This window comes from Lepidothrix coronata, unplaced genomic scaffold (assembly GCF_001604755.1).
Source record: "Lepidothrix coronata isolate B3197 unplaced genomic scaffold, Lepidothrix_coronata-1.0 Scaffold124, whole genome shotgun sequence".
Classification (NCBI taxonomy): Eukaryota; Metazoa; Chordata; class Aves; order Passeriformes; family Pipridae; genus Lepidothrix; species Lepidothrix coronata.
The window spans coordinates 3554914-3572331 of record NW_016690304.1 but is presented as its reverse complement, the minus strand read 5'-3'; the positions used below and the strand labels follow the sequence as shown (position 1 = coordinate 3572331).

The 17418-nt window shown below is 40.7% G+C and overlaps 1 long non-coding RNA gene across 5 annotated transcripts in view; it reads left to right on the top strand.

Moving 5' to 3' along the window:
* Nucleotides 1–17418, top strand: part of LOC108502790 — a 370315-nt gene that overhangs the window by 127185 nt on the left and 225712 nt on the right. For all 5 annotated transcript variants that reach the window (XR_001876621.1, XR_001876623.1, XR_001876622.1 and 2 more), the window contains exon 5: nucleotides 253–308. This is a non-coding gene — a long non-coding RNA (uncharacterized LOC108502790). The remainder of the gene's footprint in view (nucleotides 1–252; nucleotides 309–17418) is intronic.

Sequence of the window (17418 nt, the reverse complement as noted above, 5' to 3'; positions counted from 1 at the left end):
ATGGTCTGGTTTGCTAATATTTTATACTGTATTGTCTTTATAAGCATAGCACGTTCTTTTCATATTTCATATGGTGTCTTAAAGTTCATCTACTTCACCTAAAATCCAAAACTGCAACGCTGAAAAAGTACTAATAAGGCAACTTGACCAGAAAACCAAACAAAACCAGCCCTTGAACCACTCAAAATCAGTTGTTAGAATAGTTCCCCATGGAACATTATTGTGAATTCTGTTTTTCATTCTTTCTTTCAGGCTCCTTTGTATTCAGTGAGAAAAAAGAAATTCAGCTGAACACACCCAGGAAAAAGGTAGGGGTTTTTTTATTTGTGTGGGGTTTTGTTTGTTTGTTTCTTTTATGACCTTGGAAACATTTTTTTTTTCTTGACTGCTTGTATCTTTCTAGAATGAGCGTTACAGACTGATCTGCAGTGTGCCTCAGTAGTGTGCTGTATCTGTCTGAATTTCCATCAATAAAATTCATTTTGGCTTGCAGTTGTTAGTACTTTCTACACTAAGTATCAATGCCCACTGCTAAGTTGTGCCTATTGCAGTGTCCCTTCTGCTGAAGTTGGCATTGCCTTTTTGAGAGCAGTTGTTCTAGATGGAACTAAATAGCATGGAATTTGAAGCACCTCTTAAATATTCATTCTTTAATTAAGCATATCATTTTTGACAAATTATATTTTGTGTTTCCAATCTATGTATGTCCATCATTCCTTTAGTGGTGGTTGAATTATTTCAGTAATCACTTCCCTTTCTATTGAGTAGCTGAGCAATTAGTTGAATAATCATTCAAGTAATTACTTCTTTGTTGACTAAGAGCAATCTTGATAGTGAAAATCCATACATGTTAGCAAATCAAAATGTGAGAGTTTTTCTGGTTCGCCAGATTAAATGGGTTATATCATGAGGTGGATTGAATCTGTATTATAAATAGATGGGGCATTTCTGTGTCTCCAAATACATCTTGAAAATATGTTTCAAACTGTATGTTGTGTTATTTATTTGTATTGAGGTTAGGGGTAAGAAATGAAGCATCTGTTTGTTCTTTTTGGAGTAGAAACATCAGTGAATACTGTAGTGATTGAGCTGTTCTCACATTTGGTAGCATCTCATCCTCCCTACATTTCTTGAACATGAAGCATATGTGAAATTTAAAATTGAGAGAAGCTCAAGAGCATTTCCCTATTATGTATATATTAGATGCACGAGTATAACATGTATATGAACTATTACACTCTACAGAAGGCCTAATTCATTGGTGCAACAGACTGCACACAAATATCTGGGCACTGCATGTACCACCTGGAATTTGTGGGGCTGTACCTGCATTTCTTTTGTATTGTGGACCATAAAGATGGATTCAGCAATTTGCTTTCCCTTGTCCCTCTGACAGGCACTGTGACAGCACTTTATTGGCGTGTCAGAATATTTTTTTGACTCAGATCAGTTGTAAAGAAAAGGCAAACTCCTTGAGCTGGGTAGCCCAGTCATTTTCCATGATTAGAAACTCTTACACCAGAAGTATTGGATCGTCCTTTAGAACAAGACAGCTTGAGGGCTGAGAATGTTGAGCTTGTGAGGCTCATGCAGCTCCATATGCAGACTTAGCCCAATGGGTTTCTGTGAGAGAATTGCTCATAAATTAGTATATGAGAATCACCAGCACTCAAACCTCCACACTTGATTCAGTAGAGCTCTTCAGCACAAACTTAAGTGATATAGAGCATGGGGACTTCAGAAGGACGCTTGGTTGTCAGCGGAATGAGGCTTTCACATCAGCAGTAATGGGAACCTTTTTGTCCATATACTTGCACTGTGCTTGTAGGATGCTCAGAGCCTTATTTATGGCTTTCAAGTGTGCTTAAAACCCAGAAAAATTTAGCTACTGATGCTCCCCACCCCCATCCTCGATGTGCAAGATCTGATTGAGGGTATGAGACAACAGACTTGGCTTTGTGCAGCCTTCAGCTGGCCATGTAGTCTGTATGCTGTCTCCTGGTTTCCTCATAGCATAAACTTGAGTTTATTCTGTGATTTTAAGAATCATCCAACTTGCCTCCTTAGGCATCTTAGGCGTCATGTATTTGAAAGCTTGCTCATGGGTGGGCTTTGAAAATGCTGTAGCATTTTCACAACACAAAGAATATTACTGAAGCATGGTCATGGTACGAGAAGTTCACAGCACTTGGCAAAATCTCTTTCCAGGAATTGTTTGGTGAGTGTTCTTTTGTGACTAACTCTGACAATGTGACACTTGACAATCTTTACCTTGACTGTGTGCTGTTAGTGTACTATCAGCTATAATGTCCTCACAGTTTGCATTTCCTCTTTAAACCTTTAAGATATGTCAAACCCCAAACAATATTTCATTCATGAGCAGATGTGTTTTGGGATTATCACATGTAATGTGAGGGACTACAACAGCTCCAACACTGATTTACGGGGGAAACATGAGCTTATTATCTTAGTAAGTGACAGTCTGTGGAAGGGACACAGAAATCCCCCCAGATAATGGCTGGAGTTCTTTGCAGGTGTCAAGGATTTGTGCCAAGCATTCTCATTTGCAATAGAGCTGCCCAATAACTTACTGTATCTGAGTTATCTGTGTGTTGCTGATTAGTTTGGTCTTTACATAAAGACATTTGCAAAGGATTTCAGTGCTACAAGCAGTATCCAAAAAACATATTTGGAAAAGTCAGGTTGCTCAACATTGACTTTTGACTGGTCTAAACTGTACTTGGCTTTTTCAGTTCTTTCAGGTTTCCTGAAACAACTCTTTGGCTCTGTTTTCTTGCAGTATTTTCCTTGAGTACAGCACTACCCTCACTTTGCTTTCTCAGCTAATTGAGGTGGCTGAAGGTCAGCCTGTCTGACCAGGGAGCTACAGCCAGGCCCTTTTGGAACCCTGAGGTACTTAGCACTGGAGATTCTCTGTGCAGATTATAGCATTGAATTGGAATTACTCTCCATATATCTGAAGTATATTAAACGTTTGTGCTTGAAAGGAGAGATTGGTAGGGCAGGAAGGGTTTTATCTACGTTGAATTAAGATTGTTCTAATTGCCCACACTGACTATCGGGGAAAGGATGGTGAAGCCTGGGGGAACTGAGAGTGAAAAAAAGGAAGTCAAAATCCAGCAGGACTGTTGCTTTCAAGAGTTTTAGCCAGCCTTGCCTTGAACAAGGGTGGTCTCCTTCAAGGATTGGGGCTGGGGGGAGAAAGGGGCCCCAGGCACCAAAATAGTAGAGTTGTAGTTGGCTGTATGATTTCACAACGTACTATGGAATATTTGAATGAAAGTATCACAATTACACCTTGGCATTAAATTCGTGATGAACTTTAGTATTTAACTTGTAGCCCTTTTAGAAAGTGAAGCTACTAGTTACAATTATTATTTTTTACTTGATTTCATTTTTATAGAATAATAAAAAAAATAGAAAACCATCTAAAAAGAATTTTAAAAAGGCATTTCTGGATACAGTGTGTTTTCAATCTTCTATGGTAAATAAGATCATATAATCCTTTTGAGTTTCAAGATGCTCTAGAATTTGGTTTCACAGTTGCTGCATTGCATATTTTCCCTGGCTCATTTATACCAATCTCAAAGCTTATTATTGAAACTTTTAGATCAGTGTTTAAAAATAGTAACAACAATTAGAAATGGCTTTAAAGATAGATCTTAGTACATCATCTAAATAGGGTTATTCATAGAGATAATGCTATAATTGAAGCATTTAGTGATTTTCATGAATTTGTGATGAAGAGTGATATAGAGTTGCAACAACAAAGACAGATTTTTTAAAAGTATAAAACAGTTTTCTATACAAATTTAATCTTCCAAGGCTTATAATTCTTACCATGACAAAAAATCCAAAATATCAATTTGCTGCATAAATAATTATAAACTTTTGTCTGAAAGCTTGTGTTCTCCCAACAGAGAACTAAAAAATGCACAGTAATGTGAGCTGTGTTACCTCCTCACCAGTGGCAATAAATGGTATTCTAGAAAACCTAATAAAGTTTATGATAATGGGAACGCAGACAATAAAAATCCCAGTAAAATTTTCTTTTGTTTAAATTATGACTTTCAGGGGGCAGGGAAACTGGCTAGAGAAGAGGAGTTTGTGAATGTGCAGGAGTGTCTTTTCAACAAACTGTTCTCATCTGGGGCAAGAAGATGGATGGCAGTGTCTTTCAGCCCATCAGGCTATTTTTGCTGGCTTAAAGGCACTTCTGTCTATACACTTCCAACCATGCATTTTTGGAATAAAGCCAGTACCAGGCTGCTGGAAACCAAACAAACCAATGAAATGGGAATTCTTGAGGTAGCTGCATGCTAAGGTCACTTCTTATGCTCTTTGGGCTCTCAAGTCACTGCTCTGATTCGGTCACCCCCAAGTTATCTCAGTTCTCTCTCGTTCAGGATGTCCAATTTCTGTTATTCAACATGATCGCTATATTCCATTCTAGCAAACAAATTAATCTGCACCTGATCACCATGAAGCTAATTCCTGGAATCTGAACAGCCCCTTTGTTCTGGCTAAGTCTAGTCCCTGCCTTAATCTGATCAGTTGCTTGATCAAAGCAGAGACAAGATTTGCAAAATTTGGATCCCAGTTCGTTGCATAAGCATGGCATCTGTGCCATTGGAAGTAAGGGAATCTCCAAGGATTAAAAAGGTGTGTTTTTCGAATCTGACTGGCATTTGTCAAATCTGCATTTCAAATCTCTATTTCCTGGCTCAAATATATTTACAAGTAACATATTTGTTACATTTTGGTTTACTTGCATAATATAAGATCAGCGTGTCACACGTGAATTCCTCATGTTTCATGGACTCTGCCAACCAATTCCATGAGGCTTATGACTGATAGGATGGCACAGCCACTGAGGATGGCTGAGTGTGATGACTTTTTGGTTTTGAGTCTGGTCAAGCTCAACATATAATGTTTGAAGTCCTCTATTAAACTTGAGCTCAATTTTATTGCATGGTTTGCTGAAGATGAGTAGATTCTTATTTATTTTTTTCATGCCTTGGCAGAAGCCTGACAGTGAGTAGGAGTATAAACTGTGTTGTGTCTCCAACAGTTCACAGGACCTCCAGCCCAGGATTGATAGCTTTTGGTTTTCAAGGCAGACCTATCTTGGCTTGGGAATTTCTGAAACTTCCTTAACCATATCACCTTTGTTGTAAGAGGAGCAAAATTAATCCTGTGATAGTGTGTTTGAATTCTGCAGACCTACATGTTTTCCCCTTCATGCGTTAGGATTTGCTTTTGCAATCTCTAGTTCAAACCTGATTTATACATTTTTCTTTAATAGTACTGGAAAATTAACACAGTTCTTTAGCATTATTAATCTACTGGAAAGTTTTTTAGTGATCTTTTTTACTAGAGATCATTCAAGTGGGCAATTCAGACTTCAAATTTAATGAAGCATAAGGCAACAGGTCTCCTGATGTAAATAATGAACTCTATATTCCGCTTTTGTCAAGCTATTCAAAAAAGAAAGATTCATTTATGCTTCACTGGGTAAGTGATGAGAGTCTTCTCTACTGAAACATTTTTTATAGGTTAAACAACTGTCAAAATATGATTTTTCTTGGAGGTTTTATTTTGTTTTTTACACTCCTAGTACTTATTACCTAATAAATAGCCTATGGCTATTTACACTTTTTAGTGCAAATCTTAAATATAGTTGTTGGACAAAAGTATAGGGAGCTTTCCTGCACTAAAATCACAGGTAATTCTGAAGGAAGACAACAACACTTAGAATAATAGCACTGCTCTACTGGGGCGTGCTGAAGCTCACAAATATGGTATGGATAGAACAGTGCTGAGTGTATAACACCAGCTTGTCATGCTCCACACTTGTCTGCAATTGTATGGTCCAGAGAGAACAAGGGGAGTGGGTGAGTGGGCAGAGTAACTAAGGCAAAATCCCCCAGCAGAATGGGGTGTGTAAGGTGTGTATCATTCTATTTGCAGGTGAGCATTTCTGTAGCTTTAGCACAGTACTACACCGTGTGTGTAGAAGGCTTTTTGACACTTACTCAGTGTTCAGGATTGACAACAAATTTACATTCTGAGCAGAACAGATCTCGCAGTTGTGAAAGTGCATAACTGTTTTTATCTTGTCCTGCAGAAAAGAAGGAAACTTCCCTAGTCAGGATTTGGCTGGGACGGCACTAAAGTCTCCGTGCATTCACTGTGGTAAAGTACTCTGTGCTTGGAGACAGTGCACGCAACATTCCGTCATCCATGAGCAGTTTATCCGGACTGTGCATGTTCCATGCTGCATGTGCAGGATTCAGGTAGATCCCCACAGTCTCAGGTTAGGTGGGATGGATGCTGGTGACCCAGCAGCAGTGGCCCTGTTCTCTGCTTGTCTCAGATGTGAAAGCAATCTTGACTTGGGCAAGGCTTGCAACCTCCTCTAGTCTGCCAGAATTCCATACACTCAGCAGAGCTAGTCAGTGCCATCACTGTACTCCAAGAACTGGAAACATAAAGAACTAAACCATGTTAGTTTAACATGTTTGCCATGTTAGCTGAAGACCAGGTGGATTTGTTAGGTCTGACCTAGCTTTGGTTTCATGTGATATTAGGCAAGTGTGCAGAGCTGTGCATGCCCCAGCGCTGGGCCACCTTGTCCTCTGGGGTTTGGAGGTGTTCTGTTGTGTGACTGGGGAGATGTGCAGGTTTTCATGGTGAGCCTGAAGTGCACCAGCCCAAAGTAGGACAGGGTTTCCAAGCATTTTGACATGAGTTATGTGCTTATTGCCCAGGGTACCCCCCTCTCAGCCCCGGGGGTGTGCTGTGCTCTGTAAAACGCCCTGTCGTGTTTGTGCTTCTGGGCTGTGCTGTAGAGGCTGTGCCTGTCCACGGCACCGGGTAACACGGCACTCACAGCCTGTGGGCATGGAACATCTGTGAACAAGCAGTGCCTCTTCCCCCTAAGGAATCAGGAGTAACTAAGAGTGAGTAAGGGCATAAAGCAGGGAGTGCAACAGCACTTCAGTGTCCTCTCTGGAGCAGACATATGGCGTGAGGACACGCTGAATCCCATCCAGCAGCCTTCGGTACGCGGTGCTGCTCACCTCCGGCGGGCTCCCGAAACCCCTCCACAATTATGTATTGGATGTGTTCCCCCATCACAGTCAACCATCACAGATGGTTGTGCCCACTTGTCATCTCCAAAGGCATCCTGACATTTATCCCAAGGTACTGCCTATTGTCGTATGTGTAGTCAATTCTGTAATTTGCTTTCACCTGTTGGAATTAATCTCCATATGCAGGTACCTCTCCCCATTTTAATGACATGCTAGCAATGTCAAGATTAAGTTAGGGCTAGCTGTAAATTCAACTGACTTATACAGTGACTTTTGCAAAGATATCTCTTTCATTAGTTTGCCACCTCACCCAAACTAATTTGTGTGGGAAAGCAGTGGGATATCAAAATCTGCCTGTCAGGATTTAGGAGCATAAATCTCATAGAGGGCTGTCCCAAATGACATGGCAATTTAGAAAAATCTGTCAGAATAGTGCATGCAATGACATGCCACATATGTATGGATTCCTCTCAAAACAGAGTTGCTTTTTCCTTCTAACCCATCACTGTGACCAGGTAGGCTCACAGATTCCTTGTTCTGGGTTGGAAAACTCACAGTAATTGCACCTGTCTAATGCCTCATAAATTTTTAAGCAAAATGTGGAAATCTAAGTCTAGAGATTTCCTAATTTTAATATCACATAAAGAAAGGGGTTAGTATTTGAAAAGCAGTGAATTATAAGAAACAAACAAACAAACCTAACAAACAACAGAATAAGTTGTTAACTCAATAGAAACCATAAGGAAAAGAAAAATCTTCTGACACGTTTCAACTATTTTTTCAGTTTCTTTGCTCCCTATATTGTTCTTTCCTAACCTTCATGGCAGGCTTTCAGCTGACCTGTAAGACATAAAAAAAATCGCAGCTTCTTCAAATTCAGATTAAAATGCCAAAATGTTTCTTAACCCCTCTAATTCTCTTTGTGTAATAGTGCAGAGTCATTTGAATATTGACTTTTCTATCCTGTAATTAGACTTTTGATTTTAGACAGTTTTAATATTTGATAAGGAATTTTAAAATCTAGCCTTGAACTCCTCCCTGTCTGCAGCCCATATTCAGGGCTGCAAACTGTGCTCTTGGTAGAGCTTTATGAGAGGGATCAGTCCACTTGCTCCTCTGGAGCTGCCCTTTGGCAGCACTGTGTGTTTATTTGAAATGAACATGTGTGCTCAAAGAATTAAGGAACAGCTGAAGAATCAGTATGTTCATTTTACTGAATAGTACTAAACTTTACATGTAGTATCACACTTTGAATGCTGGTGAGTTGACCACGAAGGCACACTGGAAATTTCATGCCAGAGGCCTTTTTTTTTTTTCCTATGGTTTGGAATGCCCCTGAGAATAAGTATTTTGAAACTTGTTCTTTTGGGCATTTCACTGAAAGCTAATGGAGATTGATAAAGGTAAAATACTCATTTAGCACCTCTCTGATTGTACAGCAGCCTTCTGTGTTTGGAATGGAAAAAACTTCAGTTCACTGATGTATTTTCAGTTAGCTGGAAACTTTTCTGCTTTTGACAGAAGAGCCAGAAGGAGAGGAAGGTTTGGCTGGTGGTTGTACTGTCAGGCTGCAGTGCAGCTCTGCCAGGCTTGATGTGTCAGCCAGAACAAATGTTATTTTGTAAATCTCCTGTTGGTGTGTTCAGGTCTGTCTCCTTTACCAGCCGTTCTCTGAGTGGACAAAACTGAGTGAGCTCATCACATTGCCTTGTTTTTCACAGAATCATTGGGGCTGAAAGGGACCTCTGGAAATCTATTCCAACCACGCTGCTCAACCAGGGTCAGTTAGAGCATGTTACTCAGTGTCATGTCTTTTCAGGTTCTGATTATCTCCAAGGATAGATCCCCCCAACTGTCTCTGGGCAACCCGTTCTAGTGTTCAATCAACCTTGCAATAAAACAGCTTTTCTGTATGTTTTAAATGAAAATTTAAGTAGAAATTACCTTTTGTCCTATTCCCTGAGAAAAATATCTTCTATCTTCTGTCTATCTTCTTTCTCCCTCCTCAGGTGTTGGTAAGGTACCTCTGAAGTCTTCTCTTCTCAGGACTGAACAATCCCAGCTCTCTTTGCTTCTCATCTTATGATCAATGCTCCAAATCCTTGATCATATTTGTGGCACTTTTGTGAACTCTTTCTGCTATGCCCATGTTTCTACAAAGCTGCTTTCCAGCCATGCAAACCCCTGGCCTGTACTGATGTTTGAGTTTATTCCTCCTCAGGTCTGGGGAACTTTGTTGACCCATTTCTCCATCCCATCAAGGTCCTTCTCAGTGTCAGCACAACCAACTGGTCCATCGGGCCTTTCTCCCCCTTGCAGCATATGCAGGCTTGCAGGAGTGCTGTCCCATCATCCACTGTATTGGTCCCAGTATCACCCCCTGGGCTGCTCTGCTGGTGACTTGTGTCCAGCTGCACTTTGTGCCCCTGATCACAGACAGCCCTTTGAGTCTGACCCTTCAGCCAGTCCACCACACCCTTCGCTTACCCGGTCCCAGCTTCATCAGCTGGTCAGTGAGGATGTTATGGACACTGTGCTGGAAGCCTTACCAATGTCTGCTGCTTTCCCCTCATCCACTGAGCCACTCTTCTCATCCCAGAAGGTCATTGCTCTGTTCAAACGTAATTTCCCCTTTGTAAATGCATGCTAACAACTGCCCGTTGCCTTCTCGTCTTTCCTGTGTTTGGAAATGGCTTCCAGGATTATTTGCTGCACCGCCTTCCCTGGTTAGTGAGGTGAGGCTGGCCACCCTGTAGTTCCCAGCTCTTCCTCCTTGCCCTTTAAGAAAGCAGTGACATTTACTTTTCTTCCAGTCCTCTCCCAGTGACCATGACCTCTCTCAAAGGTAATGGAGACTGACCTTGCAATGATCCCAGCTACTTCCCTCAGCACTACTGGATAAGAAAAAATGGAGGAAACAGTGGTAAAGTGTATGAACGAGGTTTTCTAACAGCAAGATAACAAATGAATGTTCAATGACTGAATTTAGTACTTTTAGCACAATAAATAGCATTTTATGCAGGAAGGTGTTCATGGTGATACTTTGTATCAGACTGACCGGGTAAGAATTTTTCCTGTCTTTATGTGGGAAAAAGTTATATTAATTTCATTATACGAAGAGAAAGGCTAAATGTATGCAAACTCATTGAGACAGATTATCCTCAAGGTTAATTGAGATATATCAGTTCGCACTTGCTTTCTCTCTCACAATTTTCTGCCTGATTACCAGTACTAAATGGTCAAATACCCACACTTTTTATTCAGGGCAGTTTCTCTAAGGTTAGAGATCCCAAGAAATATGGATTTAGGCTTGGTTCAAGGATGAAATAATTAATAAAACTGTAGACCAAATTATTTATAGGCTCACAGAAACCTAACTGGGGAGGGTCACTCAGCATGGCTCCCTGCAGTCGTGGTGCCTCTGTTGGACTTGATATGGGGGCACTTCTGACGTGGCTTTCTCCATTTGCACAAACCCAGATTTTCTTTTGGAAGGAATCTCGAATTTAGGGGCAGGAATAGTAAGTCTGTGATCTGAGCTGTAGGTTACTTCTATCTGTGACATCATGGTTCAACCTTAGGAAAATCAAAGATTACTTTTCCAGAGACTCATTCTGGAACTGCTCACTCTTAACATATTAACTGGAGAAGATTACTCTGCACGTGGGAGCTCCTTTTCTGTATTGACCTGGTGCTATTTGTAAGTTATCTGATTTCAGGAATAAGGGCTCCAACCTGATGAGCCAAGCATTGTTCTCAGCACAAGTGTATTTCCACTTGCAATCAACGGGCCCTTCCAGCTTCAAACTCAGCTTCCATTGTTGCATATTTGGACAGAAACACTGGAGATCATTACAGAATGGTGGTTAAATGCCTTCTGAAAGAAGTGCCCAAGAGAAGATGTTTAAGAGTATTTACCAGGTGCAGACATTTACAAATAATTAGTATTTTAGGATCTTTAGGTATTTCTGTGGACCAGACCGCTCATTTTAGATGTAGAAAAGGGAGTGAATTATGGATTGCTGTTTGTTCAACCAGTTCTATCAGTAAAGCAGAACGATGGAAAAACACCTTGTAGCCTGGCAAAGGGCAGAATCCACCAGCAAACGAATGCTGAATTGAGCAATTAGGCAGGGAATCAAAACTGAGGCTTCAGTGTAAGGCAACACATGGCACATGATCCCAAGCAGGTCTAGAAACAACTGTAGAAACTGGCAGAGCATTGTCAGCACCTGGTGGTGTCCTCTGTAGCCAGAATCCTGCACTGTGGACTCTAGAATGGCATGAGTGTTTATCATGCTTCTTTTGAAATATTTTTGAGAGCACCAGGTTGATCAGAAGTAATTGTTTAAAAGAGACAAAAATGTAAGGAAATTTAAAATGGAAGGAAAAGATGAGGGTTTGATTCTTTCAAGTTCAGTGTATGAAAAGGCCTTCCCTTTTATTTCATGTGGGAAATAGTTGCTGTGTAGTGAATAAAATATCTGAAATGGATATATTTTAATTTGAAATAATTTTAATAAGTATTATGTGTATTACAGGCCAGGATAGTAAACTTAGCACTGCGGTCATGAGTTAATGATTAGCAGGAATTAATGAAATGAGTTTGTGGATTAAGCAATAATCACAAGCTGATATTTGTGACTAAATAAATCTTGCATTTGTTTGTGTTGGAAGGAAGCAGAACAAACAGATGTATACAACAGATTTCCAACCTGAAAGAGATTACTAATTCTGAATTTGGCTTTCCATGTAGACCCTAGGTACCAATATTTCTATTCTGGGCCCTCTCTGCATTCTCTCATCCAGATGATCCTTGCTTCAACATCATGGTAGAAATTTAGTGACACAGAGGGCCTTTTTCCCAGTCTTCCACACAGGGTTTGATTTCCACAGAGTGAAACTGGAGTACCACAGAGTGGTAATATATAATGCCAAAGCTTAAATAGCACCTGCTTTTACTGTGTCATTAATAATCATCTGTCAAAAGTAGCAAGGTTCATCCAGAAAGCATATTGGAACTGAGGGGGAGGGATCATTCTCCTGCCAGTGCAGAGAATATTTTTAATCTTAGAGAGTTTTCTCCATTATTTTGCAAATATTTGCCAATCAGAAAATCTACATAGTAACTTTAGTCAGACTTTTACTACCTTGAAAATTACTCAGATTGCTTTTCCATACCAAAGAACTGAATTTCAGTGTTGTTAACACACGCTGGGGATACGAACGGGAATGTGAGCTGAAGGGATGCGACTCAAGTGGTGTGGTATCCAGTGAGACCTGTGTAACTCAAGCTGGCTCTGCTCACGGGTTTGAGCTGTACCTGACACAGTTCCTGGACAGGGAGGACACCAGAGACTGGTGGACATGCATGGAGCACATCATGTCTTAGTGTGAAGAACAGAATCTTCACCCCTAGTTGCAGTGCCCCTGGGCATTTCTAGTGACATGTGTATCTGGGAGAAGTTGCTAAAAACCGGCATCTTAGTGAAAAATGGGATTTCTTCCATAATGTCATCAGCATCACAGGAAACTAAAACTTTTGGAAATCCATGGGGCTTCTTTATACCCTTTCATATCATTTGCTCTCATGTAGTTCTCCTTTCTGGTTCTTTATTGCGAGGAAGAGTGAACCCCTTCCCTTGCACAGAGCCCAATCATGGGATCACATCCATTGGCTGCAGTGAGATCAGTGTGGGCTGTGAGGGCCACGTGCTTTCGCACTTTTGGTTGAGATGCAATTTGCATAATCAACATGAAAATTAAGAACTATTTTCATGAAAAATGAAAGGCTAGGCTTTGCATAGTATCTACTACCGTATTTTTTTTGAGTATGGGATGCTAAGTCCTGGTGAGCTGGGACAAATTCTCATTTGATAACCACAGGTGTGCTATCTGGTGAAGTGCCATGTGCCTAATAACTTGCCCAGTTCTGCCACGATAGAAGGTGATACCTAATCTGCATTGCTGGAATGTGGAGGGGCCCTGCATCTCATGAAGCATTTACATTCAGGAGAAAGATTGATTCTTTTCACCTGCATGTTAAACAGGAAGTCCTAGGGAGGGTTACAAACCACTGAGACTGTCTAACAGATAACAGAAGCAAATACAGTTCAGAGCAGCATTCAGTGATTGCTGCCAGCTAATGCTGTCTGAGCCTCTCTATTGTTGGATGGAGCCTTTTCAAGGAATCTAAGTCAATAACTGTATGGAGTCAGTGGCTGCATCTCAAAATGTGTTGAAAGCGTGTGCTCTGATAATAGGGCACTTCAAGGGTAGGTTAATTGGCATTAACTCTCTTTGCTCACACATATTAGGGAACTTTTCATAAAAAAGAATTAAGTCCTTATTATTCAGATCAGCAAGAGTAATTAGGAAATATTACCTGCACTAGTAGAACGTGGGAAAGATCTTAACTACTGCAAGATTGGTTCAGGTTGTCTGAATGGGAAGAGTTGCTCTTGCATTTTCAGATTGGACAGGGTCCCTAATTATTAAGGAAACTGGTCTTGGCAACCCAAAATGTTGTTAAAGTTCTTAAAGCATATTCTACACCATAACTTTCAACACTGACTGCAGAAGGGACTGAACCCTCCACAGTAATAGGGTCGTATGGTTACTTTATGCATCCCACAAAGGTTCCATGTCTTACTGCTTTCTAAATGTAACTGAGAAGAGATTCCTGTGGGTCTCCCATGTGCACTTCTGGTAGTGCTTCACCTTTGGGTTCATTACTTACCACTGAGCTGAGCTGCCTTGGCGTGTCAGTGCAAAGGAGTGAAGCTTGTGTAGGTCTCTGAGTCACTTCTGCACAGGCTGCTCAGCTCAGTGGAATTCTGGAGATGTTTATGATACAGCATTGACTTTGGATTTTATTTTTTGCCTCGATGACTACCCTTAGGATACAGTTTGTATAGGATAATAATAATGTCACCCTCCTAAATAAAGGCAGAGCAACTGAAAGCAGATGGAATTGCATTTTTGATCAGAATGGAGGATATTCAGAAGGAGGAAATGAGGAGTGATAGAGGGTACATCTGCTTGATCAGTTGCTAAGGCAGGAGATATATGCACTTTCTTATGGGAAGAGATTTTCAGATAAAAATCCCTCTTGTGTGCATTTGGTTTCATAGAGAGGATCAGGACTCAAACCAAACAGTTTGTTTCCCCACAAGTAGTAGCTTTAAGTTGAAAGCTGAAAATCTGACATTTTCATGTATCCAAATACTTAATTTCTTTATTTTTTGACACCTTTGAGCCTTATTTCCACAGCTGGTAGAGAAAAGTTAGTAAAGTGAAATTTTCTTGGCTTTTCCTTTTTTTGGTCTGTGCCAGACTTATTATATCCTAGTCCCAATTATTCTGCTAATATAAGAGTATTCACTTGACAACTCTTGACCTTCTCGCTGATACGGGCTTTGCTTTGTTCTCTAACCAAAGGAACCTGAAGAACATTCAGGGAAAAATGAACTTTAAATGCCTGCTCATCTCAGGTAAGGAATAATAAGGGTTCACCAGCTCCCAGCAGATGGTAGGCTTTTCTTAGGTGTCAGTACAAATTTATTTCAGTGAAAGAGGAGAAATGCCTCCAAGGTATTTGTGCAGAACCCTGAACTTAGTACCGAGGTAGAATTTGACTTGAATGACATTTCTTCACTGGGTAATGGTTACCTGCAATCACAGGAAACAGTGGTTTCAAAGGCTCAGCTGGCTAAACCTGGGTTAGATTTTTCAGTAAAGCTGTCCTATCCTTCAGCCTTGTCTTATTTTCAAACACGAAATATAGTTTATGAAAAGCGTGGTTTAGATTGGAATAAAAAGGAAAGCATTGCTCAATTCATCTAAATTCAATTGTTTCAAGGGCTGATGAAAGCCCATGAAGGTTAATAAGGGTCTTTCCTTTGAGATTAGTGGAATTAGGTCAGTTCTTATTACAGTACATCTGGCCTACAGGCGTCAAACCCAGCTGTAGACTCTAACAATTTGTTTGCACACTCCTCACTTACAGTTAGAAGATGAAAATGTAATTGGAAATAGAATGGATCAAAAATCTTTATATACTCAGTAATTACAGTCCTGCTAACCGACCAGCCTGGAAGTTGTACTACCTGGGTAGCTTTGAGTTAGATAAAGAAATTAATTAAAACAAAGCTAGAGATCAAAATCTTACAAACCCCTCAATCTGCAAACACCGATAAGATGCATTTTGTTCCTGCTCTTCAAACAATGGGTGTAAGTCTTTCAGGGGTTTTGTGTTTGCCAGTCAGAACAAGCAGTAAATTTCTTCCTCCCTGACAAAGCAGCTCAATGCCAGGTAAGCCCACGCAGCTAAATTCCCTCACTTGGAGTGAATGGACGAACCAAAGGCAGCTCAATGACACAGGGACAAGGCTGATTGAGGGTGATGGCAGCTTCTAGATTTGTGTGTAAGAGCACACAGGTCTCTGCCCAAGAACGCTGTGCAGAGGGAGCACTGCTCCATTGCTGCAGCAGTGCTTTGGCAAGTGAGCTGCTGCCTGTGCTGCTGCCTCAGGTTCTGCACGAGGATCAGTATCCCATTTACCGCTGACTAGACAACACACTTCTGTTCCTTCAGAAAACCCGCACGAGCAGAGTTTTTAAATGTACTTCTCACTTGGAAGAAAATAACGTAGGAGGAGAACTGAGGTCAGTTTTCTTGTCCCAGGTTGCCGCAGCGGGTCACAGGAAAAGAGTTTGTCTTTCTGTTTAAAACTGGTTCAAAGAATCATTTCACCTTTCTAGAGGAAACAAAGGAAAATGCAGGACTCCAACTCCAAACTACACCCTAGTTTCTTACAACAAAGTGTGGGACCATCTATAACTATTGAGACTGTTTCTGAATAGATGATAGTAAAGGACAATTCAGTGACAAAAGGCAGAGTCTGACCAAAGCGCTTTTCATACTTGGCAAGGAGGAGGTATAGGAAGAAAGGCTGCCACAGAATGATAAGGTGTACTGAGAAAGAACTTGTGAAGTTAACTTTAAAATATCAGTCTTCGTTTTGTTTGGCTTGTAATTTGTCTAGGCACAAACTAAATCCTATGCTATTGTGAAGACTATGATATTTCTCCTACATTTATATGAAAGAAAAAGTTGAGGGCTCCTTATAGCCTGTTTGAAATACACGTTAGCAACTGAGGTGGTACAGATAAATACAGAAAGAAGTGCCACAGAGGGAGGGAGCAGAGGAAAATACACTCCTCAGGTTACCCTGAGGAAGGTCTTGTTTTGGATCACTGGTAGGGATTTGACAGACGATCAGTTTAGAGCAGTCAGACTGACACTGATAATAGTAACTGATACACTAGTGACCTGTAAAACACAAAAAGAATCAAGAAACACATGGTAGGTTAGGGCAAAAGACTTAAAAGTTCAGGTTTTCATAACTTGAATAATTTCCCATATACTTGGATCAAAAGAGCACAAGTTAGATTTTAATTCTGCTTCCATCTTGAAAACTCTTTTTTTTCCTTTCCCCAGTCTCTTCAGCTTTGGTTGTGTTTGTATTTGCAGCCAAGGAGTTTATTTGCTGCAGTTTGGGTTGCTTTTGCCAGAACCTGAGGGGGCTATGCACAAAGGTGGTGGTGTTTCTTGGAAGATGTACTTAAAACTAGGGAGTAAAGAAATGACAGTGTTGAAGCCAAGGTGACAACAGCTGAGTGATCCCTGCTGCTTCTGCAGAGATTGCTGCTGCTTAAGATGGTGGAAGCTAGCAAAAGAGATGGGCAAATCAGTGCTAATTCTTCCTTTGTTTTCTCTTGTAGTAGTTTTCTGCAGTCTGCTTCATTCCTCAGCACTGCTCCACGAGCACTGAGAACCAGCCAAGAGCTTAGTCTCAGCAGTGAGCAACAATAAGACACATTCATTTGGTTTTGTGACTAGGGAACAGAAACACAGGATTTATCTGCAGCTCTAGTAGGGTGTGCTTTCTTCCGATGCCTCCTGTTGAGCTGTGCTGCTCTTCCCAAGTAGGAAATGTTTATCTGCTCTTGCTGAGTTGTGACAGTTTTACTTTGGAAATTAAGGATTCCAAGACACAAAGAGGGAAATGCGTATAGCTTGTCAGTGAAACCTGAGCAGTCAATTCTGTTTTATAGTAGCTTGTTGGGTCAGTATTAGCAGCGAGAACATAACCATCTCTGGGTTGTTTCCTGTGCTGTTTGGCAGTAGAAGCCCAGGGAAGAGGAGGAAGTGGGTTGTTTCCCTCCCTGGCATGATCATGCTGACAGAAGCAGCTGTGAAATTGCTGTTTGGGTAAAGCCTTTGTTTCTCTTATTTCCC